Here is a 22,190-nt window from a genome sequence, read left to right as displayed (position 1 = left end):
ACTTCAAAGTCAATTCTTTATGTTCTTGTAGATTGTGTCATTTTCACAATCACGAGCTTGATAGCAAGTCGACTTTCAACCATCCTTGGCTTTAGGAACATTTATTTAATTTTAACCGAAACTTGTGAACAAATCCACCATCACCCACCTCACAAACAAAAATGATTTTTAATACTTCTGGCCAATAACATGACCTTCTCTGTAAAAGTAATGTATTAATTTTCACTAAATGTGTTCTATGCTTGTCTTTAATAAGGTGACAGACTATGTTACATGAGTTACAGTAATTTCAAATCTCAGCAAATATTACAAACATTACCATTTAGAGTTTGCTGTCACTGTAATGTAAACAAGAAAATTATGCAGGAATAAGGTTTAACCTTTATTAAGGGCTCTGCTGTAAAAATGTTTTAACTGCATCCCATATCAGTTTAACAAAGCCCAAGAAATGTTATAGACTTTAAATTATCTAAACATAAATCATTTTAACCTATACTTGTGAGCTAATCCACCATCATGGGGGATAAAGCATTTGCAAAATAAATTCTAGAGTATTGACATTGCATGTTCAAATATCAAGGCACTTGCTCATGTTTACCATCTTAAAGTAGACTTCTTGATTTGACTTGTTTATTTTGGCCATTTTTGTGTCAGATTCACTTGCTGGTTTATGAAGCAGTATTTGTAAAAATGCCACTTCTACCTAAAGAGCATTGTGTCGACAAGGATGGGATTTGAACCCATGCGTGCAGAGCACAATGGATTAGCAGTCCATCGCCTTAACCACTCGGCCACCTCGTCTCACTGGTATGCAGTCTGGCAAAATTTCCAACACCACTTGTTATTCTTTAAAGTCAATTCTTTATGTGCTTGTAGATTGTGTCATTTTCACAATCACGAGCTTGATAGTAAGTCGACTTTCAACCATCCTTGGCTTTAGGAACATTTATTTAATTTTAACCGATACTTGTGAACAAATCCACCATCATCCACCTCACAAACAAAAATGATTTTTAATACTTCTGACCAATAACATGACCTTCTCTGTAAAAGTAATGTATTAATTTTCACTAAATGTGTTCTATGCTTGTCTTTAATGAAGTGACAGACTATGTTACATGAGTTACAGTAATTTCAAATCTCTGCAAATATTACAAACATCACCATTTAGAGTTTGCTGTCACTGTAATGTAAACAAGAAAATTATGCAGGAATAAGGTTTAACCTATATTAAGGGCTCTGCTGTAAAAAAATTTAACTGCACCCCATATCAGTTTAATAAAGCCCAAGAAATGTCATAGACTTTAACTATCTAAACATAAATTATTTTAACCTATACTTGTGAGCTAATCCACCATCATGTGGAAATAAAGCATTTGCCAAACAAATTCAAGATAGTAGTATTGACAATGCATGTTCAAATATCAAGACACTTGCTCATGTTTATCATCTTAAAGTAGACTTCTTGATTTGACTTGTTTATTTTGGCAATTTTTGTGTCAGCTTCACTTGCTGGTTTATGATGCAGTATTTGTAAAAATGCCTCTTCTACAGAAGGAGCATTGTGACGACGAGGATGGGATTTGAACCCATGCGTGCAGAGAACAATGGATTAGCAGTCCATCACCTTAACCACTCGGCCACCTCGTCTCACTGGTATGCAATCTGGCAAACTTTCCAACACCACTTGTTATACTTCAAAGTCAATTCTTTATGTTCTTGTAGATTGTGTCATTTTCACAATCACGAGCTTGATAGTAAGTCGACTTTCAACCATCCTTGGCTTTAGGAACATTTATTTAATTTTAACCGATACTTGTGAACAAATCCACCATCATCCACCTCACAAACAAAAATGATTTTTAATACTTCTGGCCAATACCATGACCTTCTCTGTAAAAGTAATGTATTAATTTTCACTAAATGTGTTCTATGCTTGTCTTTAATGAAGTGACAGACTATGTTACATGAGTTACAGTAATTTCAAATCTCTGCAAATATTACAAACATCACCATTTAGAGTTTGCTGTCACTGTAATGTAAACAAGAAAATTATGCAGGAATACGGTTTAACCTATATTAAGGGCTCTGCTGTAAAAAATTTCAACTGCACCCCATATCAGTTTAATAAAGCCCAAGAAATGTCATAGACTTTAATTATCTAAACATAAATTATTTTAACCTATACTTGTGAGTTAATCCACCATCATGGGGAAATAAAGCATTTGCCAAACAAATTCAAGATAGTAGTATTGACAATGCATGTTCAAATATCAAGACACTTGCTCATGTTTACCATCTTAAAGTAGACTTCTTGATTTGACTTGTTTATTTTGGCCATTTTTGTGTCAGCTTCACTTGCTGGTTTATGATGCAGTATTTGTAAAAATGCCTCTTCTGCCGAAAGAGCATTGTGATGACGAGTATGGGATTTGAACACATGCGTGCAGAGCACAATGGATTAGCAGACCATCGCCTTAACCACTCGGCCACCTCATCTCACTGGTATGCAATCTGGCAAACTTTCCAACACCACTTTTTATACTTCAAAGTCAATTCTTTATGTTCTTGTAGATTGTGTCATTTTCACAATCACGAGCTTGATAGCAAGTCGACTTTCAACCATCCTTGGCTTTAGGAACATTTATTTAATTTTAACCGAAACTTGTGAACAAATCCACCATCACCCACCTCACAAACAAAAATGATTTTTAATACTTCTGGCCAATAACATGACCTTCTCTGTAAAAGTAATGTATTAATTTTCACTAAATGTGTTCTATGCTTGTCTTTAATAAGGTGACAGACTATGTTACATGAGTTACAGTAATTTCAAATCTCAGCAAATATTACAAACATTACCATTTAGAGTTTGCTGTCACTGTAATGTAAACAAGAAAATTATGCAGGAATAAGGTTTAACCTATATTAAGGGCTCTGCTGTAAAAAAAAATTAACTGCATCCAATATCAGTTTAACAAAGCCCAAGAAATGTCATAGACTTTAATTATCTAAACATAAATCATTTTAACCTATACTTGTGAGCTAATCCACCATCATGGGGGATAAAGCATTTGCAAAATAAATTCTAGATAGTAGTATTGACATTGCATGTTCAAATATCAAGACACTTGCTCATGTTTACCATCTTAAAGTAGACTTCTTGATTTGACTTATTTATTTTGGCAATTTGTGTGTCAGTAGCAGTATTTGTAAAAATGCCTCTTCTACCTAAAAAGCATTGTGACGACGAGGATGGGATTTGAACCCATGCGTGCAGAGAACAATGGATTAGCAGTCCATCGCCTTAACCACTCGGCCACCTCGTCTCACTTGTATGCAATCTGGCAAACTTTCCAACACCACTAGTTATACTTCAAAGTCAATTCTTTATGTTCTTGTAGATTGTGTCATTTTCACAATCACGAGCTTGATAGCAAGTCGACTTTCAACCATCCTTGGCTTTAGGAACATTTATTTAATTTTAACCGAAACTTGTGAACAAATCCACCATCACCCACCTCACAAACAAAAATGATTTTTAATACTTCTGGCCAATAACATGACCTTCTCTGTAAAAGTAATGTATTAATTTTCACTAAATGTGTTCTATGCTTGTCTTTAAGGAAGTGACAGACTATGTTACATGAGTTACAGTAATTTCAAATCTCTGCAAATATTACAAACATCACCATTTAGAGTTTGCTGTCACTGTAATGTAAACAAGAAAATTATGCAGGAATAAGGTTTAACCTATATTAAGGGCTCTGCTGTAAAAATGTTTTAACTGCATCCCATATCAGTTTAACAAAGCCCAAGAAATGTCATAGACTTTAAATTATCTAAACATAAATCATTTTAACCTATACTTGTTAGCTACAGTAATCCACCATCATGGGGGATAAAGCATTTGCAAAATAAATTCTAGATAGTAGTATTGACATTGCATGTTCAAATATCAAGACACTTGCGCATGTTTACCATCTTAAAGTAGACTTCTTGATTTGACTTGTTTATTTTGGCCATTTTTGTGTCAGCTTCACTTGCTGGTTTATGAAGCAGTATTTGTAAAAATGCCTCTTCTACCTAAAGAGTATTGTGACGACAAGGATGGGATTTGAACCCATGCATGCAGAGCACAATGGATTAGCAGTCCATCGCCTTAACCACTCGGCCACCCCGTCTCACTGGTATGCAGTCTGGCAAAATTTCCAACACCACTTGTTATTCTTCAAAGTCAATTCTTTATGTTCTTGTAGATTGTGTCATTTTCACAATCACGAGCTTGATAGTAAGTCGACTTTCAACCATCCTTGGCTTTAGGAACATTTATTTAATTTTAACCGATACTTGTGAACAAATCCACCATCATCCACCTCACAAACAAAAATGATTTTTAATACTTCTGGCCAATAACATGACCTTCTCTGTAAAAGTAATGTATTAATTTTCACTAAATGTGTTCTATGCTTGTCTTTAATGAAGTGACAGACTATGTTTCATGAGTTACAGTAATTTGAAATCTCTGCAAATATTACAAACATCACCATTTCGAGTTTGCTGTCACTGTAATGTAAACAAGAAAATTATGCAGGAATAAGGTTTAACCTATATTAAGGGCTCTGCTGTAAAAATGTTTTAACTGCATCCCATATCAGTTTAACAAAGCCCAAGAAATGTTATAGACTTTAAATTATCTAAACATAAATCATTTTAACCTATACTTGTGAGCTAATCCACCATCATGGGGGATAAAGCATTTGCAAAATTAATTCTAGAGTATTGACATTGCATGTTCAAATATCAAGGCACTTGCTCATGTTTACCATCTTAAAGTAGACTTCTTGATTTGACTTGTTTATTTAGGCAATTTTTGTGTCAGCTTCACTTGCTGGTTTATGAAGCAGTATTTGTAAAAATGCCTTTTCTACCTAAAGAGCATTGTGACGACGAGGATGGGATTTGAACCCATGCATGCAGAGCACAATGGATTAGCAGTCCATCGCCTTAACCACTCGGCCACCTCGTCTCACTGGTATGCAGTCTGGCAAACTTTCCAACACCACTTGTTATACTTCAAAGTCAATTCTTTATGTTCTTGTAGATTGTGTCATTTTCACAATCACGAGCTTGATAGTAAGTCGACTTTCAACCATCCTTGGCTTTAGGAACATTTATTTAATTTTAACCGATACTTGTGAATAAATCCACCATCATCCACCTCACAAACAAAAATGATTTTTAATACTTCTGGCCAATAACATGACCTTCTCTGTAAAAGTAATGTATTAATTTTCACTAAATGTGTTCTATGCTTGTCTTTAAGGAAGTGACAGACTATGTTACATAAGTTACAGTAATTTCAAATCTCTGCAAATATTACAAACATCACCATTTAGAGTTTGCTGTCACTGTAATGTAAACAAGAAAATTATGCAGGAATAAGGTTTAACCTATATTAAGGGCTCTGCTGTAAAAATGTTTTAACTGCATCCCATATCAGTTTAACAAAGCCCAAGAAATGTCATAGACTTTAAATTATCTAAACATAAATCATTTTAACCTATACTTGTTAGCTACAGTAATCCACCATCATGGGGGATAAAGCATTTGCAAAATAAATTCTAGATAGTAGTATTGACATTGCATGTTCAAATATCAAGACACTTGCGCATGTTTACCATCTTAAAGTAGACTTCTTGATTTGACTTGTTTATTTTGGCCATTTTTGTGTCAGCTTCACTTGCTGGTTTATGAAGCAGTATTTGTAAAAATGCCTCTTCTACCTAAAGAGTATTGTGACGACAAGGATGGGATTTGAACCCATGCATGCAGAGCACAATGGATTAGCAGTCCATCGCCTTAACCACTCGGCCACCCCGTCTCACTGGTATGCAGTCTGGCAAAATTTCCAACACCACTTGTTATTCTTCAAAGTCAATTCTTTATGTTCTTGTAGATTGTGTCATTTTCACAATCACGAGCTTGATAGTAAGTCGACTTTCAACCATCCTTGGCTTTAGGAACATTTATTTAATTTTAACCGATACTTGTGAACAAATCCACCATCATCCACCTCACAAACAAAAATGATTTTTAATACTTCTGGCCAATAACATGACCTTCTCTGTAAAAGTAATGTATTAATTTTCACTAAATGTGTTCTATGCTTGTCTTTAATGAAGTGACAGACTATGTTTCATGAGTTACAGTAATTTGAAATCTCTGCAAATATTACAAACATCACCATTTCGAGTTTGCTGTCACTGTAATGTAAACAAGAAAATTATGCAGGAATAAGGTTTAACCTATATTAAGGGCTCTGCTGTAAAAATGTTTTAACTGCATCCCATATCAGTTTAACAAAGCCCAAGAAATGTTATAGACTTTAAATTATCTAAACATAAATCATTTTAACCTATACTTGTGAGCTAATCCACCATCATGGGGGATAAAGCATTTGCAAAATAAATTCTAGAGTATTGACATTGCATGTTCAAATATCAAGGCACTTGCTCATGTTTACCATCTTAAAGTAGACTTCTTGATTTGACTTGTTTATTTAGGCAATTTTTGTGTCAGCTTCACTTGCTGGTTTATGAAGCAGTATTTGTAAAAATGCCTTTTCTACCTAAAGAGCATTGTGACGACGAGGATGGGATTTGAACCCATGCATGCAGAGCACAATGGATTAGCAGTCCATCGCCTTAACCACTCGGCCACCTCGTCTCACTGGTATGCAGTCTGGCAAACTTTCCAACACCACTTGTTATACTTCAAAGTCAATTCTTTATGTTCTTGTAGATTGTGTCATTTTCACAATCACGAGCTTGATAGTAAGTCGACTTTCAACCATCCTTGGCTTTAGGAACATTTATTTAATTTTAACCGATACTTGTGAATAAATCCACCATCATCCACCTCACAAACAAAAATGATTTTTAATACTTCTGGCCAATAACATGACCTTCTCTGTAAAAGTAATGTATTAATTTTCACTAAATGTGTTCTATGCTTGTCTTTAATGAAGTGACAGACTATGTTACATGAGTTACAGTAATTTCAAATCTCTGCAAATATTACAAACATCACCATTTAGAGTTTGCTGTCACTGTAATGTAAACAAGAAAATTATGCAGGAATACGGTTTAACCTATATTAAGGGCTCTGCTGTAAAAAAATTTCAACTGCACCCCATATCAGTTTAATAAAGCCCAAGAAATGTCATAGACTTTAATTATCTAAACATAAATTATTTTAACCTATACTTGTGAGTTAATCCACCATCATGGGGAAATAAAGCATTTGCCAAACAAATTCAAGATAGTAGTATTGACAATGCATGTTCAAATATCAAGACACTTGCTCATGTTTACCATCTTAAAGTAGACTTCTTGATTTGACTTGTTTATTTTGGCCATTTTTGTGTCAGCTTCACTTGCTGGTTTATGATGCAGTATTTGTAAAAATGCCTCTTCTGCCGAAAGAGCATTGTGATGACGAGTATGGGATTTGAACACATGCGTGCAGAGAACAATGGATTAGCAGACCATCGCCTTAACCACTCGGCCACCTCATCTCACTGGTATGCAATCTGGCAAACTTTCCAACACCACTTTTTATACTTCAAAGTCAATTCTTTATGTTCTTGTAGATTGTGTCATTTTCACAATCACGAGCTTGATAGCAAGTCGACTTTCAACCATCCTTGGCTTTAGGAACATTTATTTAATTTTAACCGAAACTTGTGAACAAATCCACCATCACCCACCTCACAAACAAAAATGATTTTTAATACTTCTGGCCAATAACATGACCTTCTCTGTAAAAGTAATGTATTAATTTTCACTAAATGTGTTCTATGCTTGTCTTTAATAAGGTGACAGACTATGTTACATGAGTTACAGTAATTTCAAATCTCAGCAAATATTACAAACATTACCATTTAGAGTTTGCTGTCACTGTAATGTAAACAAGAAAATTATGCAGGAATAAGGTTTAACCTTTATTAAGGGCTCTGCTGTAAAAATGTTTTAACTGCATCCCATATCAGTTTAACAAAGCCCAAGAAATGTTATAGACTTTAAATTATCTAAACATAAATCATTTTAACCTATACTTGTGAGCTAATCCACCATCATGGGGGATAAAGCATTTGCAAAATAAATTCTAGAGTATTGACATTGCATGTTCAAATATCAAGGCACTTGCTCATGTTTACCATCTTAAAGTAGACTTCTTGATTTGACTTGTTTATTTTGGCCATTTTTGTGTCAGATTCACTTGCTGGTTTATGAAGCAGTATTTGTAAAAATGCCACTTCTACCTAAAGAGCATTGTGTCGACAAGGATGGGATTTGAACCCATGCGTGCAGAGCACAATGGATTAGCAGTCCATCGCCTTAACCACTCGGCCACCTCGTCTCACTGGTATGCAGTCTGGCAAAATTTCCAACACCACTTGTTATTCTTTAAAGTCAATTCTTTATGTGCTTGTAGATTGTGTCATTTTCACAATCACGAGCTTGATAGTAAGTCGACTTTCAACCATCCTTGGCTTTAGGAACATTTATTTAATTTTAACCGATACTTGTGAACAAATCCACCATCATCCACCTCACAAACAAAAATGATTTTTAATACTTCTGACCAATAACATGACCTTCTCTGTAAAAGTAATGTATTAATTTTCACTAAATGTGTTCTATGCTTGTCTTTAATGAAGTGACAGACTATGTTACATGAGTTACAGTAATTTCAAATCTCTGCAAATATTACAAACATCACCATTTAGAGTTTGCTGTCACTGTAATGTAAACAAGAAAATTATGCAGGAATAAGGTTTAACCTATATTAAGGGCTCTGCTGTAAAAAAATTTAACTGCACCCCATATCAGTTTAATAAAGCCCAAGAAATGTCATAGACTTTAACTATCTAAACATAAATTATTTTAACCTATACTTGTGAGCTAATCCACCATCATGTGGAAATAAAGCATTTGCCAAACAAATTCAAGATAGTAGTATTGACAATGCATGTTCAAATATCAAGACACTTGCTCATGTTTATCATCTTAAAGTAGACTTCTTGATTTGACTTGTTTATTTTGGCAATTTTTGTGTCAGCTTCACTTGCTGGTTTATGATGCAGTATTTGTAAAAATGCCTCTTCTACAGAAGGAGCATTGTGACGACGAGGATGGGATTTGAACCCATGCGTGCAGAGAACAATGGATTAGCAGTCCATCACCTTAACCACTCGGCCACCTCGTCTCACTGGTATGCAATCTGGCAAACTTTCCAACACCACTTGTTATACTTCAAAGTCAATTCTTTATGTTCTTGTAGATTGTGTCATTTTCACAATCACGAGCTTGATAGTAAGTCGACTTTCAACCATCCTTGGCTTTAGGAACATTTATTTAATTTTAACTGATACTTGTGAACAAATCCACCATCATCCACCTCACAAACAAAAATGATTTTTAATACTTCTGGCCAATACCATGACCTTCTCTGTAAAAGTAATGTATTAATTTTCACTAAATGTGTTCTATGCTTGTCTTTAATGAAGTGACAGACTATGTTACATGAGTTACAGTAATTTCAAATCTCTGCAAATATTACAAACATCACCATTTAGAGTTTGCTGTCACTGTAATGTAAACAAGAAAATTATGCAGGAATACGGTTTAACCTATATTAAGGGCTCTGCTGTAAAAAATTTCAACTGCACCCCATATCAGTTTAATAAAGCCCAAGAAATGTCATAGACTTTAATTATCTAAACATAAATTATTTTAACCTATACTTGTGAGTTAATCCACCATCATGGGGAAATAAAGCATTTGCCAAACAAATTCAAGATAGTAGTATTGACAATGCATGTTCAAATATCAAGACACTTGCTCATGTTTACCATCTTAAAGTAGACTTCTTGATTTGACTTGTTTATTTTGGCCATTTTTGTGTCAGCTTCACTTGCTGGTTTATGATGCAGTATTTGTAAAAACGCCTCTTCTGCCGAAAGAGCATTGTGATGACGAGTATGGGATTTGAACACATGCGTGCAGAGCACAATGGATTAGCAGACCATCGCCTTAACCACTCGGCCACCTCATCTCACTGGTATGCAATCTGGCAAACTTTCCAACACCACTTTTTATACTTCAAAGTCAATTCTTTATGTTCTTGTAGATTGTGTCATTTTCACAATCACGAGCTTGATAGCAAGTCGACTTTCAACCATCCTTGGCTTTAGGAACATTTATTTAATTTTAACCGAAACTTGTGAACAAATCCACCATCACCCACCTCACAAACAAAAATGATTTTTAATACTTCTAGCCAATAACATGACCTTCTCTGTAAAAGTAATGTATTAATTTTCACTAAATGTGTTCTATGCTTGTCTTTAATAAGGTGACAGACTATGTTACATGAGTTACAGTAATTTCAAATCTCAGCAAATATTACAAACATTACCATTTAGAGTTTGCTGTCACTGTAATGTAAACAAGAAAATTATGCAGGAATAAGGTTTAACCTATATTAAGGGCTCTGCTGTAAAAAAAATTTAACTGCATCCAATATCAGTTTAACAAAGCCCAAGAAATGTCATAGACTTTAATTATCTAAACATAAATCATTTTAACCTATACTTGTGAGCTAATCCACCATCATGGGGGATAAAGCATTTGCAAAATAAATTCTAGATAGTAGTATTGACATTGCATGTTCAAATATCAAGACACTTGCTCATGTTTACCATCTTAAAGTAGACTTCTTGATTTGACTTATTTATTTTGGCAATTTGTGTGTCAGTAGCAGTATTTGTAAAAATGCCTCTTCTACCTAAAAAGCATTGTGACGACGAGGATGGGATTTGAACCCATGCGTGCAGAGCACAATGGATTAGCAGTCCATCGCCTTAACCACTCGGCCACCTCGTCTCACTTGTATGCAATCTGGCAAACTTTCCAACACCACTAGTTATACTTCAAAGTCAATTCTTTATGTTCTTGTAGATTGTGTCATTTTCACAATCACGAGCTTGATAGCAAGTCGACTTTCAACCATCCCTGGCTTTAGGAACATTTATTTAATTTTAACCGAAACTTGTGAACAAATCCACCATCACCCACCTCACAAACAAAAATGATTTTTAATACTTCTGGCCAATAACATGACCTTCTCTGTAAAAGTAATGTATTAATTTTCACTAAATGTGTTCTATGCTTGTCTTTAAGGAAGTGACAGACTATGTTACATGAGTTACAGTAATTTCAAATCTCTGCAAATATTACAAACATCACCATTTAGAGTTTGCTGTCACTGTAATGTAAACAAGAAAATTATGCAGGAATAAGGTTTAACCTATATTAAGGGCTCTGCTGTAAAAATGTTTTAACTGCATCCCATATCAGTTTAACAAAGCCCAAGAAATGTCATAGACTTTAAATTATCTAAACATAAATCATTTTAACCTATACTTGTTAGCTACAGTAATCCACCATCATGGGGGATAAAGCATTTGCAAAATAAATTCTAGATAGTAGTATTGACATTGCATGTTCAAATATCAAGACACTTGCGCATGTTTACCATCTTAAAGTAGACTTCTTGATTTGACTTGTTTATTTTGGCCATTTTTGTGTCAGCTTCACTTGCTGGTTTATGAAGCAGTATTTGTAAAAATGCCTCTTCTACCTAAAGAGTATTGTGACGACAAGGATGGGATTTGAACCCATGCATGCAGAGCACAATGGATTAGCAGTCCATCGCCTTAACCACTCGGCCACCCCGTCTCACTGGTATGCAGTCTGGCAAAATTTCCAACACCACTTGTTATTCTTCAAAGTCAATTCTTTATGTTCTTGTAGATTGTGTCATTTTCACAATCACGAGCTTGATAGTAAGTCGACTTTCAACCATCCTTGGCTTTAGGAACATTTATTTAATTTTAACCGATACTTGTGAACAAATCCACCATCATCCACCTCACAAACAAAAATGATTTTTAATACTTCTGGCCAATAACATGACCTTCTCTGTAAAAGTAATGTATTAATTTTCACTAAATGTGTTCTATGCTTGTCTTTAATGAAGTGACAGACTATGTTTCATGAGTTACAGTAATTTGAAATCTCTGCAAATATTACAAACATCACCATTTCGAGTTTGCTGTCACTGTAATGTAAACAAGAAAATTATGCAGGAATAAGGTTTAACCTATATTAAGGGCTCTGCTGTAAAAATGTTTTAACTGCATCCCATATCAGTTTAACAAAGCCCAAGAAATGTTATAGACTTTAAATTATCTAAACATAAATCATTTTAACCTATACTTGTGAGCTAATCCACCATCATGGGGGATAAAGCATTTGCAAAATAAATTCTAGAGTATTGACATTGCATGTTCAAATATCAAGGCACTTGCTCATGTTTACCATCTTAAAGTAGACTTCTTGATTTGACTTGTTTATTTAGGCAATTTGTGTGTCAGCTTCACTTGCTGGTTTATGAAGCAGTATTTGTAAAAATGCCTTTTCTACCTAAAGAGCATTGTGACGACGAGGATGGGATTTGAACCCATGCATGCAGAGCACAATGGATTAGCAGTCCATCGCCTTAACCACTCGGTCACCTCGTCTCACTGGTATGCAGTCTGGCAAACTTTCCAACACCACTTGTTATACTTCAAAGTCAATTCTTTATGTTCTTGTAGATTGTGTCATTTTCACAATCACGAGCTTGATAGTAAGTCGACTTTCAACCATCCTTGGCTTTAGGAACATTTATTTAATTTTAACCGATACTTGTGAATAAATCCACCATCATCCACCTCACAAACAAAAATGATTTTTAATACTTCTGGCCAATAACATGACCTTCTCTGTAAAAGTAATGTATTAATTTTCACTAAATGTGTTCTATGCTTGTCTTTAATGAAGTGACAGACTATGTTACATGAGTTACAGTAATTTCAAATCTCTGCAAATATTACAAACATCACCATTTCGAGTTTGCTGTCACTGTAATGTAAACAAGAAAATTATGCAGGAATAAGGTTTAACCTATATTAAGGGCTTTTATCTGCTGTAAATTTTTTTAACTGCACCCCATATCAGTTTAACAAAGCCCAAGAAATGTCATAGACTTTAATTATCTAAACATAAATTATTTTAACCTATACTTGTGAGCTAATCCACCATCATGAGGAAATAAAGCATTTGCAAAATAAATTCTAGATAGTAGTATTGACATTGCATGTTCAAATATCAAGACACTTGCTCATGTTTACCATCTTAAAGTAGACTTCTTGATTTGACTTGTTTATTTAGGCAATTTTTGTGTCAGCTTCACTTGCTGGTTTATGAAGAAGTATTTGTAAAAATGCCTTTTCTACCTAAAGAGCATTGTGACGACGAGGATGGGATTTGAACCCATGCATGCAGAGCACAATGGATTAGCAGTCCATCGCCTTAACCACTCGGCCACCTCGTCTCACTGGTATGCAGTCTGGCAAACTTTCCAACACCACTTGTTATACTTCAAAGTCAATTCTTTATGTTCTTGTAGATTGTGTCATTTTCACAATCACGAGCTTGATAGTAAGTCGACTTTCAACCATCCTTGGCTTTAGGAACATTTATTTAATTTTAACCGATACTTGTGAATAAATCCACCATCATCCACCTCACAAACAAAAATGATTTTTAATACTTCTGGCCAATAACATGACCTTCTCTGTAAAAGTAATGTATTAATTTTCACTAAATGTGTTCTATGCTTGTCTTTAATGAAGTGACAGACTATGTTACATGAGTTACAGTAATTTCAAATCTCTGCAAATATTACAAACATCACCATTTAGAGTTTGCTGTCACTGTAATGTAAACAAGAAAATTATGCAGGAATAAGGTTTAACCTATATTAAGGGCTCTGCTGTAAAAAATTTCAACTGCACCCCATATCAGTTTAATAAAGCCCAAGAAATGTCATAGACTTTAATTATCTAAACATAAATTATTTTAACCTATACTTGTGAGTTAATCCACCATCATGGGGAAATAAAGCATTTGCCAAACAAATTCAAGATAGTAGTATTGACAATGCATGTTCAAATATCAAGACACTTGCTCATGTTTACCATCTTAAAGTAGACTTCTTGATTTGACTTGTTTATTTTGGCCATTTTTGTGTCAGCTTCACTTGCTGGTTTATGATGCAGTATTTGTAAAAATGCCTCTTCTGCCGAAAGAGCATTGTGATGACGAGTATGGGATTTGAACACATGCGTGCAGAGCACAATGGATTAGCAGACCATCGCCTTAACCACTCGGCCACCTCATCTCACTGGTATGCAGTCTGGCAAACTTTCCAACACCACTTGTTATACTTCAAAGTCAATTCTTTATGTTCTTGTAGATTGTGTCATTTTCACAATCACGAGCTTGATAGCAAGTCGACTTTCAACCATCCTTGGCTTTAGGAACATTTATTTAATTTTAACCGAAACTTGTGAACAAATCCACCATCACCCACCTCACAAACAAAAATGATTTTTAATACTTCTGGCCAATAACATGACCTTCTCTGTAAAAGTAATGTATTAATTTTCACTAAATGTGTTCTATGCTTGTCTTTAATAAGGTGACAGACTATGTTACATGAGTTACAGTAATTTCAAATCTCAGCAAATATTACAAACATTACCATTTAGAGTTTGCTGTCACTGTAATGTAAACAAGAAAATTATGCAGGAATAAGGTTTAACCTATATTAAGGGCTCTGCTGTAAAAAAATTTTAACTGCATCCAATATCAGTTTAACAAAGCCCAAGAAATGTCATAGACTTTAATTATCTAAACATAAATCATTTTAACCTATACTTGTGAGCTAATCCACCATCATGGGGGATAAAGCATTTGCAAAATAAATTCTAGATAGTAGTATTGACATTGCATGTTCAAATATCAAGACACTTGCTCATGTTTACCATCTTAAAGTAGACTTCTTGATTTGACTTGTTTATTTTGGCCATTTGTGTGTCAGTAGCAGTATTTGTAAAAATGCCTCTTCTACCTAAAAAGCATTGTGACGACGAGGATGGGATTTGAACCCATGCGTGCAGAGCACAATGGATTAGCAGTCCATCGCCTTAACCACTCGGCCACCTCGTCTCACTTGTATGTTATCTGGCAAACTTTCCAACACCACTAGTTATACTTCAAAGTCAATTCTTTATGTTCTTGTAGATTGTGTCATTTTCACAATCACGAGCTTGATAGCAAGTCGACTTTCAACCATCCTTGGCTTTAGGAACATTTATTTAATTTTAACCGAAACTTTTGAACAAATCCACCATCACCCACCTCACAAACAAAAATGATTTTTAATACTTCTGGCCAATAACATGACCTTCTCTGTAAAAGTAATGTATTAATTTTCACTAAATGTGTTCTATGCTTGTCTTTAAGGAAGTGACAGACTATGTTACATGAGTTACAGTAATTTCAAATCTCTGCAAATATTACAAACATCACCATTTAGAGTTTGCTGTCACTGTAATGTAAACAAGAAAATTATGCAGGAATAAGGTTTAACCTATATTAAGGGCTCTGCTGTAAAAATGTTTTAACTGCATCCCATATCAGTTTAACAAAGCCCAAGAAATGTCATAGACTTTAAATTATCTAAACATAAATCATTTTAACCTATACTTGTGAGCTACAGTAATCCACCATCATGGGGGATAAAGCATTTGCAAAATAAATTCTAGATAGTAGTATTGACATTGCATGTTCAAATATCAAGACACTTGCGCATGTTTACCATCTTAAAGTAGACTTCTTGATTTGACTTGTTTATTTTGGCCATTTTTGTGTCAGCTTCACTTGCTGGTTTATGAAGCAGTATTTGTAAAAATGCCTCTTCTACCTAAAGAGTATTGTGACGACAAGGATGGGATTTGAACCCATGCATGCAGAGCACAATGGATTAGCAGTCTATCGCCTTAACCACTCAGCCACCCCGTCTCACTGGTATGCAGTCTGGCAAAATTTCCAACACCACTTGTTATTCTTCAAAGTCAATTCTTTATGTTCTTGTAGATTGTGTCATTTTCACAATCACGAGCTTGATAGTAAGTCGACTTTCAACCATCCTTGGCTTTAGGAACATTTATTTAATTTTAACCGATACTTGTGAACAAATCCACCATCATCCACCTCACAAACAAAAATGATTTTTAATACTTCTGGCCAATAACATGACCTTCTCTGTAAAAGTAATGTATTAATTTTCACTAAATGTGTTCTATGCTTGTCTTTAATGAAGTGACAGACTATGTTTCATGAGTTACAGTAATTTGAAATCTCTGCAAATATTACAAACATCACCATTTCGAGTTTGCTGTCACTGTAATGTAAACAAGAAAATTATGCAGGAATAAGGTTTAACCTATATTAAGGGCTCTGCTGTAAAAATGTTTTAACTGCATCCCATATCAGTTTAACAAAGCCCAAGAAATGTCATAGACTTTAAATTATCTAAACATAAATCATTTTAACCTATACTTGTGAGCTAATCCACCATCATGGGGGATAAAGCATTTGCAAAATAAATTCTAGATAGTAGTATTGACATTGCATGTTCAAATATCAAGACACTTGCTCATGTTTACCATCTTAAAGTAGACTTCTTGATTTGACTTGTTTATTTTGGCAATTTGTGTGTCAGTAGCAGTATTTGTAAAAATGCCTCTTCTACCTAAAAAGCATTGTGACGACGAGGATGGGATTTGAACACATGCGTGCAGAGCACAATGGATTAGCAGTCCATCACCTTAACCACTCAGCCACCTCGTCTCACTGGTATGCAATCTGGCAAACATTCCAACACCACTAGTTATACTTCAAAGTCAATTCTTTATGTTCTTGTAGATGGTGTCATTTTCACAATCACGAGCTTGATAGCAAGTCGACTTTCAACCATCCTTGGCTTTAGGAACATTTATTTAATTTTAACCGAAACTTGTGAACAAATCCACCATCACCCACCTCACAAACAAAAATGATTTTTAATACTTCTGGCCAATAACATGACCTTCTCTGTAAAAGTAATGTATTAATTTTCACTAAATGTGTTCTATGCTTGTCTTTAAGGAAGTGACAGGCTATGTTACATGAGTTACAGTAATTTCAAATCTCTGCAAATATTACAAACATCACCATTTAGAGTTTGCTGTCACTGTAATGTAAACAAGAAAATTATGCAGGAATAAGGTTTAACCTATATTAAGGGCTCTGCTGTAAAAATGTTTTAACTGCATCCCATATCAGTTTAAAAAAGCCCAAGAAATGTCATAGACTTTAAATTATCTAAACATAAATCATTTTAACCTATACTTGTGAGCTAATCCACCATCATGGGGGATAAAGCATTTGCAAAATAAATTCTAGATAGTAGTATTGACATTGCATGTTCAAATATCAAGACACTTGCTCATGTTTACCATCTTAAAGTAGACTTCTTGATTTGACTTGTTTATTTTGGCAATTTGTGTGTCAGTATTTGTAAAAATGCCTCTTCTACCTAAAAAGCATTGTGACGACGAGGATGGGATTTGAACCCATGCGTGCAGAGCACAATGGATTAGCAGTCCATCGCCTTAACCACTCAGCCACCTCGTCTCACTGGTATGCAATCTGGCAAACATTCCAACACCACTAGTTATACTTCAAAGTCAATTCTTTATGTTCTTGTAGATTGTGTCATTTTCACAATCACGAGCTTGATAGCAAGTCGACTTTCAACCATCCTTGGCTTTAGGAACATTTATTTAATTTTAACCGAAACTTGTGAACAAATCCACCATTACCCACATCACAAACAAAAATGATTTTTAATATTTCTGGCCAATAACATGACCTTCTCTGGAAAAGTAATGTATTAATTTTCACTAAATGTGTTCTATGCTTGTCTTTAAGGAAGTGACAGACTATGTTACATGAGTTACAGTAATTTCAAATCTCTGCAAATATTACAAACATCACCATTTAGAGTTTGCTGTCACTGTAATGTAAACAAGAAAATTATGCAGGAATAAGGTTTAACCTATATTAAGGGCTCTGCTGTAAAAATGTTTTAACTGCATCCCAGATCAGTTTAACAAAGCCCAAGAAATGTCATAGACTTTAAATTATCTAAACATAAATCATTTTAACCTATACTTGTGAGCTAATCCACCATCATGGGGGATAAAGCATTTGCAAAATAAATTCTAGAGTATTGACATTGCATGTTCAAATATCAAGGCACTTGCTCATGTTTACCATCTTAAAGTAGACTTCTTGATTTGACTTGTTTATTTTGGCCATTTTTGTGTCAGATTCACTTGCTGGTTTATGAAGCAGTATTTGTAAAAATGCCACTTCTACCTAAAGAGCATTGTGACGACAAGGATAGGATTTGAACCCATGCGTGCAGAGCACAATGGATTAGCAGTCCATCGCCTTAACCACTCGGCCACCTCGTCTCACTGGTATGCAGTCTGGCAAAATTTCCAACACCACTTGTTATTCTTTAAAGTCAATTCTTTATGTGCTTGTAGATTGTGTCATTTTCACAATCACGAGCTTGATAGTAAGTCGACTTTCAACCATCCTTGGCTTTAGGAACATTTATTTAATTTTAACCGATACTTGTGAACAAATCCACCATCATCCACCTCACAAACAAAAATGATTTTTAATACTTCTGACCAATAACATGACCTTCTCTGTAAAAGTAATGTATTAATTTTCACTAAATGTGTTCTATGCTTGTCTTTAATGAAGTGATAGACTATGTTACATGAGTTACAGTAATTTCAAATCTCTGCAAATATTACAAACATCACCATTTAGAGTTTGCTGTCACTGTAATGTAAACAAGAAAATTATGCAGGAATAAGGTTTAACCTATATTAAGGGCTCTGCTGTAAAAAAATTTAACTGCACCCCATATCAGTTTAATAAAGCCCAAGAAATGTCATAGACTTTAACTATCTAAACATAAATTATTTTAACCTATACTTGTGAGCTAATCCACCATCATGTGGAAATAAAGCATTTGCCAAACAAATTCAAGATAGTAGTATTGACAATGCATGTTCAAATATCAAGACACTTGCTCATGTTTATCATCTTAAAGTAGACTTCTTGATTTGACTTGTTTATTTTGGCCATTTTTGTGTCAGCTTCACTTGCTGGTTTATGATGCAGTATTTGTAAAAATGCCTCTTCTACAGAAGGAGCATTGTGACGACGAGGATGGGATTTGAACCCATGCGTGCAGAGAACAATGGATTAGCAGTCCATCACCTTAACCACTCGGCCACCTCGTCTCACTGGTATGCAATCTGGCAAACTTTCCAACACCACTTGTTATACTTCAAAGTCAATTCTTTATGTTCTTGTAGATTGTGTCATTTTCACAATCACGAGCTTGATAGTAAGTCGACTTTCAACCATCCTTGGCTTTAGGAACATTTATTTAATTTTAACCGATACTTGTGAACAAATCCACCATCATCCACCTCACAAACAAAAATGATTTTTAATACTTCTGGCCAATACCATGACCTTCTCTGTAAAAGTAATGTATTAATTTTCACTAAATGTGTTCTATGCTTGTCTTTAATGAAGTGACAGACTATGTTACATGAGTTACAGTAATTTCAAATCTCTGCAAATATTACAAACATCACCATTTAGAGTTTGCTGTCACTGTAATGTAAACAAGAAAATTATGCAGGAATACGGTTTAACCTATATTAAGGGCTCTGCTGTAAAAAATTTCAACTGCACCCCATATCAGTTTAATAAAGCCCAAGAAATGTCATAGACTTTAATTATCTAAACATAAATTATTTTAACCTATACTTGTGAGTTAATCCACCATCATGGGGAAATAAAGCATTTGCCAAACAAATTCAAGATAGTAGTATTGACAATGCATGTTCAAATATCAAGACACTTGCTCATGTTTACCATCTTAAAGTAGACTTCTTGATTTGACTTGTTTATTTTGGCCATTTTTGTGTCAGCTTCACTTGCTGGTTTATGATGCAGTATTTGTAAAAATGCCTCTTCTGCCGAAAGAGCATTGTGATGACGAGTATGGGATTTGAACACATGCGTGCAGAGCACAATGGATTAGCAGACCATCGCCTTAACCACTCGGCCACCTCATCTCACTGGTATGCAATCTGGCAAACTTTCCAACACCACTTTTTATACTTCAAAGTCAATTCTTTATGTTCTTGTAGATTGTGTCATTTTCACAATCACGAGCTTGATAGTAAGTCGACTTTCAACCATCCTTGGCTTTAGGAACATTTATTTAATTTTAACCGAAACTTGTGAACAAATCCACCATCACCCACCTCACAAACAAAAATGATTTTTAATACTTCTGGCCAATAACATGACCTTCTCTGTAAAAGTAATGTATTAATTTTCACTAAATGTGTTCTATGCTTGTCTTTAATAAGGTGACAGACTATGTTACATGAGTTACAGTAATTTCAAATCTCAGCAAATATTACAAACATTACCATTTAGAGTTTGCTGTCACTGTAATGTAAACAAGAAAATTATGCAGGAATAAGGTTTAACCTATATTAAGGGCTCTGCTGTAAAAAAAATTTAACTGCATCCAATATCAGTTTAACAAAGCCCAAGAAATGTCATAGACTTTAATTATCTAAACATAAATCATTTTAACCTATACTTGTGAGCTAATCCACCATCATGGGGGATAAAGCATTTGCAAAATAAATTCTAGATAGTAGTATTGACATTGCATGTTCAAATATCAAGACACTTGCTCATGTTTACCATCTTAAAGTAGACTTCTTGATTTGACTTGTTTATTTTGGCCATTTGTGTGTCAGTAGCAGTATTTGTAAAAATGCCTCTTCTACCTAAAAAGCATTGTGACGACGAGGATGGGATTTGAACCCATGCGTGCAGAGCACAATGGATTAGCAGTCCATCGCCTTAAAGACTCGGCCACCTCGTCTCACTTGTATGCAATCTGGCAAACTTTCCAACACCACTAGTTATACTTCAAAGTCAATTCTTTATGTTCTTGTAGATTGTGTCATTTTCACAATCACGAGCTTGATAGCAAGTCGACTTTCAACCATCCTTGGCTTTAGGAACATTTATTTAATTTTAACCGAAACTTGTGAACAAATCCACCATCACCCACCTCACAAACAAAAATGATTTTTAATACTTCTGGCCAATAACATGACCTTCTCTGTAAAAGTAATGTATTAATTTTCACTAAATGTGTTCTATGCTTGTCTTTAAGGAAGTGACAGACTATGTTACATGAGTTACAGTAATTTCAAATCTCTGCAAATATTACAAACATCACCATTTAGAGTTTGCTGTCACTGTAATGTAAACAAGAAAATTATGCAGGAATAAGGTTTAACCTATATTAAGGGCTCTGCTGTAAAAATGTTTTAACTGCATCCCATATCAGTTTAACAAAGCCCAAGAAATGTCATAGACTTTAAATTATCTAAACATAAATCATTTTAACCTATACTTGTGAGCTACAGTAATCCACCATCATGGGGGATAAAGCATTTGCAAAATAAATTCTAGATAGTAGTATTGACATTGCATGTTCAAATATCAAGACACTTGCGCATGTTTACCATCTTAAAGTAGACTTCTTGATTTGACTTGTTTATTTTGGCCATTTTTGTGTCAGCTTCACTTGCTGGTTTATGAAGCAGTATTTGTAAAAATGCCTCTTCTACCTAAAGAGTATTGTGACGACAAGGATGGGATTTGAACCCATGCATGCAGAGCACAATGGATTAGCAGTCCATCGCCTTAACCACTCGGCCACCCCGTCTCACTGGTATGCAGTCTGGCAAAATTTCCAACACCACTTGTTATTCTTCAAAGTCAATTCTTTATGTTCTTGTAGATTGTGTCATTTTCACAATCACGAGCTTGATAGTAAGTCGACTTTCAACCATCCTTGGCTTTAGGAACATTTATTTAATTTTAACCGATACTTGTGAACAAATCCACCATCATCCACCTCACAAACAAAAATGATTTTTAATACTTCTGGCCAATAACATGACCTTCTCTGTAAAAGTAATGTATTAATTT

At 34.7% G+C, this 22,190-nt stretch overlaps 26 non-coding genes across 26 annotated transcripts; all 26 read right to left on the bottom strand.

The window, feature by feature from the left end:
• Positions 1-719: 719 nt before the first annotated feature.
• Positions 720-801, bottom strand: TRNAS-GCU (transfer RNA serine (anticodon GCU)). The gene has a single exon. It is a non-coding gene; the product is annotated as a tRNA-Ser (tRNA).
• A 767-nt stretch (positions 802-1,568) lies between these two features.
• Positions 1,569-1,650, bottom strand: TRNAS-GCU (transfer RNA serine (anticodon GCU)). The gene has a single exon. It is a non-coding gene; the product is annotated as a tRNA-Ser (tRNA).
• Positions 1,651-2,417: 767 nt separating this feature from the next.
• TRNAS-GCU (transfer RNA serine (anticodon GCU)) lies at positions 2,418-2,499 on the bottom strand. Its single transcript has one exon. It is a non-coding gene; the product is annotated as a tRNA-Ser (tRNA).
• A 748-nt stretch (positions 2,500-3,247) lies between these two features.
• On the bottom strand, positions 3,248-3,329 carry TRNAS-GCU (transfer RNA serine (anticodon GCU)). Its single transcript has one exon. It is a non-coding gene; the product is annotated as a tRNA-Ser (tRNA).
• A 773-nt stretch (positions 3,330-4,102) lies between these two features.
• TRNAS-GCU (transfer RNA serine (anticodon GCU)) lies at positions 4,103-4,184 on the bottom strand. The gene has a single exon. It is a non-coding gene; the product is annotated as a tRNA-Ser (tRNA).
• Positions 4,185-4,947: 763 nt separating this feature from the next.
• TRNAS-GCU (transfer RNA serine (anticodon GCU)) lies at positions 4,948-5,029 on the bottom strand. The gene has a single exon. It is a non-coding gene; the product is annotated as a tRNA-Ser (tRNA).
• Positions 5,030-5,802: 773 nt separating this feature from the next.
• TRNAS-GCU (transfer RNA serine (anticodon GCU)) lies at positions 5,803-5,884 on the bottom strand. Its single transcript has one exon. It is a non-coding gene; the product is annotated as a tRNA-Ser (tRNA).
• Positions 5,885-6,647: 763 nt separating this feature from the next.
• On the bottom strand, positions 6,648-6,729 carry TRNAS-GCU (transfer RNA serine (anticodon GCU)). The gene has a single exon. It is a non-coding gene; the product is annotated as a tRNA-Ser (tRNA).
• Positions 6,730-7,497: 768 nt separating this feature from the next.
• Positions 7,498-7,579, bottom strand: TRNAS-GCU (transfer RNA serine (anticodon GCU)). Its single transcript has one exon. It is a non-coding gene; the product is annotated as a tRNA-Ser (tRNA).
• A 763-nt stretch (positions 7,580-8,342) lies between these two features.
• On the bottom strand, positions 8,343-8,424 carry TRNAS-GCU (transfer RNA serine (anticodon GCU)). The gene has a single exon. It is a non-coding gene; the product is annotated as a tRNA-Ser (tRNA).
• Positions 8,425-9,191: 767 nt separating this feature from the next.
• TRNAS-GCU (transfer RNA serine (anticodon GCU)) lies at positions 9,192-9,273 on the bottom strand. Its single transcript has one exon. It is a non-coding gene; the product is annotated as a tRNA-Ser (tRNA).
• A 767-nt stretch (positions 9,274-10,040) lies between these two features.
• On the bottom strand, positions 10,041-10,122 carry TRNAS-GCU (transfer RNA serine (anticodon GCU)). Its single transcript has one exon. It is a non-coding gene; the product is annotated as a tRNA-Ser (tRNA).
• Positions 10,123-10,870: 748 nt separating this feature from the next.
• On the bottom strand, positions 10,871-10,952 carry TRNAS-GCU (transfer RNA serine (anticodon GCU)). The gene has a single exon. It is a non-coding gene; the product is annotated as a tRNA-Ser (tRNA).
• Positions 10,953-11,725: 773 nt separating this feature from the next.
• TRNAS-GCU (transfer RNA serine (anticodon GCU)) lies at positions 11,726-11,807 on the bottom strand. Its single transcript has one exon. It is a non-coding gene; the product is annotated as a tRNA-Ser (tRNA).
• A 763-nt stretch (positions 11,808-12,570) lies between these two features.
• TRNAS-GCU (transfer RNA serine (anticodon GCU)) lies at positions 12,571-12,652 on the bottom strand. The gene has a single exon. It is a non-coding gene; the product is annotated as a tRNA-Ser (tRNA).
• Positions 12,653-13,424: 772 nt separating this feature from the next.
• TRNAS-GCU (transfer RNA serine (anticodon GCU)) lies at positions 13,425-13,506 on the bottom strand. Its single transcript has one exon. It is a non-coding gene; the product is annotated as a tRNA-Ser (tRNA).
• Positions 13,507-14,273: 767 nt separating this feature from the next.
• Positions 14,274-14,355, bottom strand: TRNAS-GCU (transfer RNA serine (anticodon GCU)). The gene has a single exon. It is a non-coding gene; the product is annotated as a tRNA-Ser (tRNA).
• Positions 14,356-15,103: 748 nt separating this feature from the next.
• Positions 15,104-15,185, bottom strand: TRNAS-GCU (transfer RNA serine (anticodon GCU)). The gene has a single exon. It is a non-coding gene; the product is annotated as a tRNA-Ser (tRNA).
• Positions 15,186-15,958: 773 nt separating this feature from the next.
• Positions 15,959-16,040, bottom strand: TRNAS-GCU (transfer RNA serine (anticodon GCU)). Its single transcript has one exon. It is a non-coding gene; the product is annotated as a tRNA-Ser (tRNA).
• Positions 16,041-16,789: 749 nt separating this feature from the next.
• On the bottom strand, positions 16,790-16,871 carry TRNAS-GCU (transfer RNA serine (anticodon GCU)). Its single transcript has one exon. It is a non-coding gene; the product is annotated as a tRNA-Ser (tRNA).
• Positions 16,872-17,614: 743 nt separating this feature from the next.
• On the bottom strand, positions 17,615-17,696 carry TRNAS-GCU (transfer RNA serine (anticodon GCU)). The gene has a single exon. It is a non-coding gene; the product is annotated as a tRNA-Ser (tRNA).
• Positions 17,697-18,459: 763 nt separating this feature from the next.
• On the bottom strand, positions 18,460-18,541 carry TRNAS-GCU (transfer RNA serine (anticodon GCU)). Its single transcript has one exon. It is a non-coding gene; the product is annotated as a tRNA-Ser (tRNA).
• Positions 18,542-19,308: 767 nt separating this feature from the next.
• On the bottom strand, positions 19,309-19,390 carry TRNAS-GCU (transfer RNA serine (anticodon GCU)). The gene has a single exon. It is a non-coding gene; the product is annotated as a tRNA-Ser (tRNA).
• A 767-nt stretch (positions 19,391-20,157) lies between these two features.
• TRNAS-GCU (transfer RNA serine (anticodon GCU)) lies at positions 20,158-20,239 on the bottom strand. The gene has a single exon. It is a non-coding gene; the product is annotated as a tRNA-Ser (tRNA).
• A 748-nt stretch (positions 20,240-20,987) lies between these two features.
• On the bottom strand, positions 20,988-21,069 carry TRNAS-GCU (transfer RNA serine (anticodon GCU)). Its single transcript has one exon. It is a non-coding gene; the product is annotated as a tRNA-Ser (tRNA).
• Positions 21,070-21,842: 773 nt separating this feature from the next.
• Positions 21,843-21,924, bottom strand: TRNAS-GCU (transfer RNA serine (anticodon GCU)). Its single transcript has one exon. It is a non-coding gene; the product is annotated as a tRNA-Ser (tRNA).
• Between the last annotated feature and the right edge of the window lie 266 nt (positions 21,925-22,190).

The sequence above is a fragment of the Pseudophryne corroboree genome, chromosome 11 (genome assembly GCF_028390025.1).
Source record: "Pseudophryne corroboree isolate aPseCor3 chromosome 11, aPseCor3.hap2, whole genome shotgun sequence".
NCBI classification, from domain to species: domain Eukaryota; kingdom Metazoa; phylum Chordata; class Amphibia; order Anura; family Myobatrachidae; genus Pseudophryne; species Pseudophryne corroboree.
This window is presented reverse-complemented; position numbering and strand designations above follow the sequence as displayed.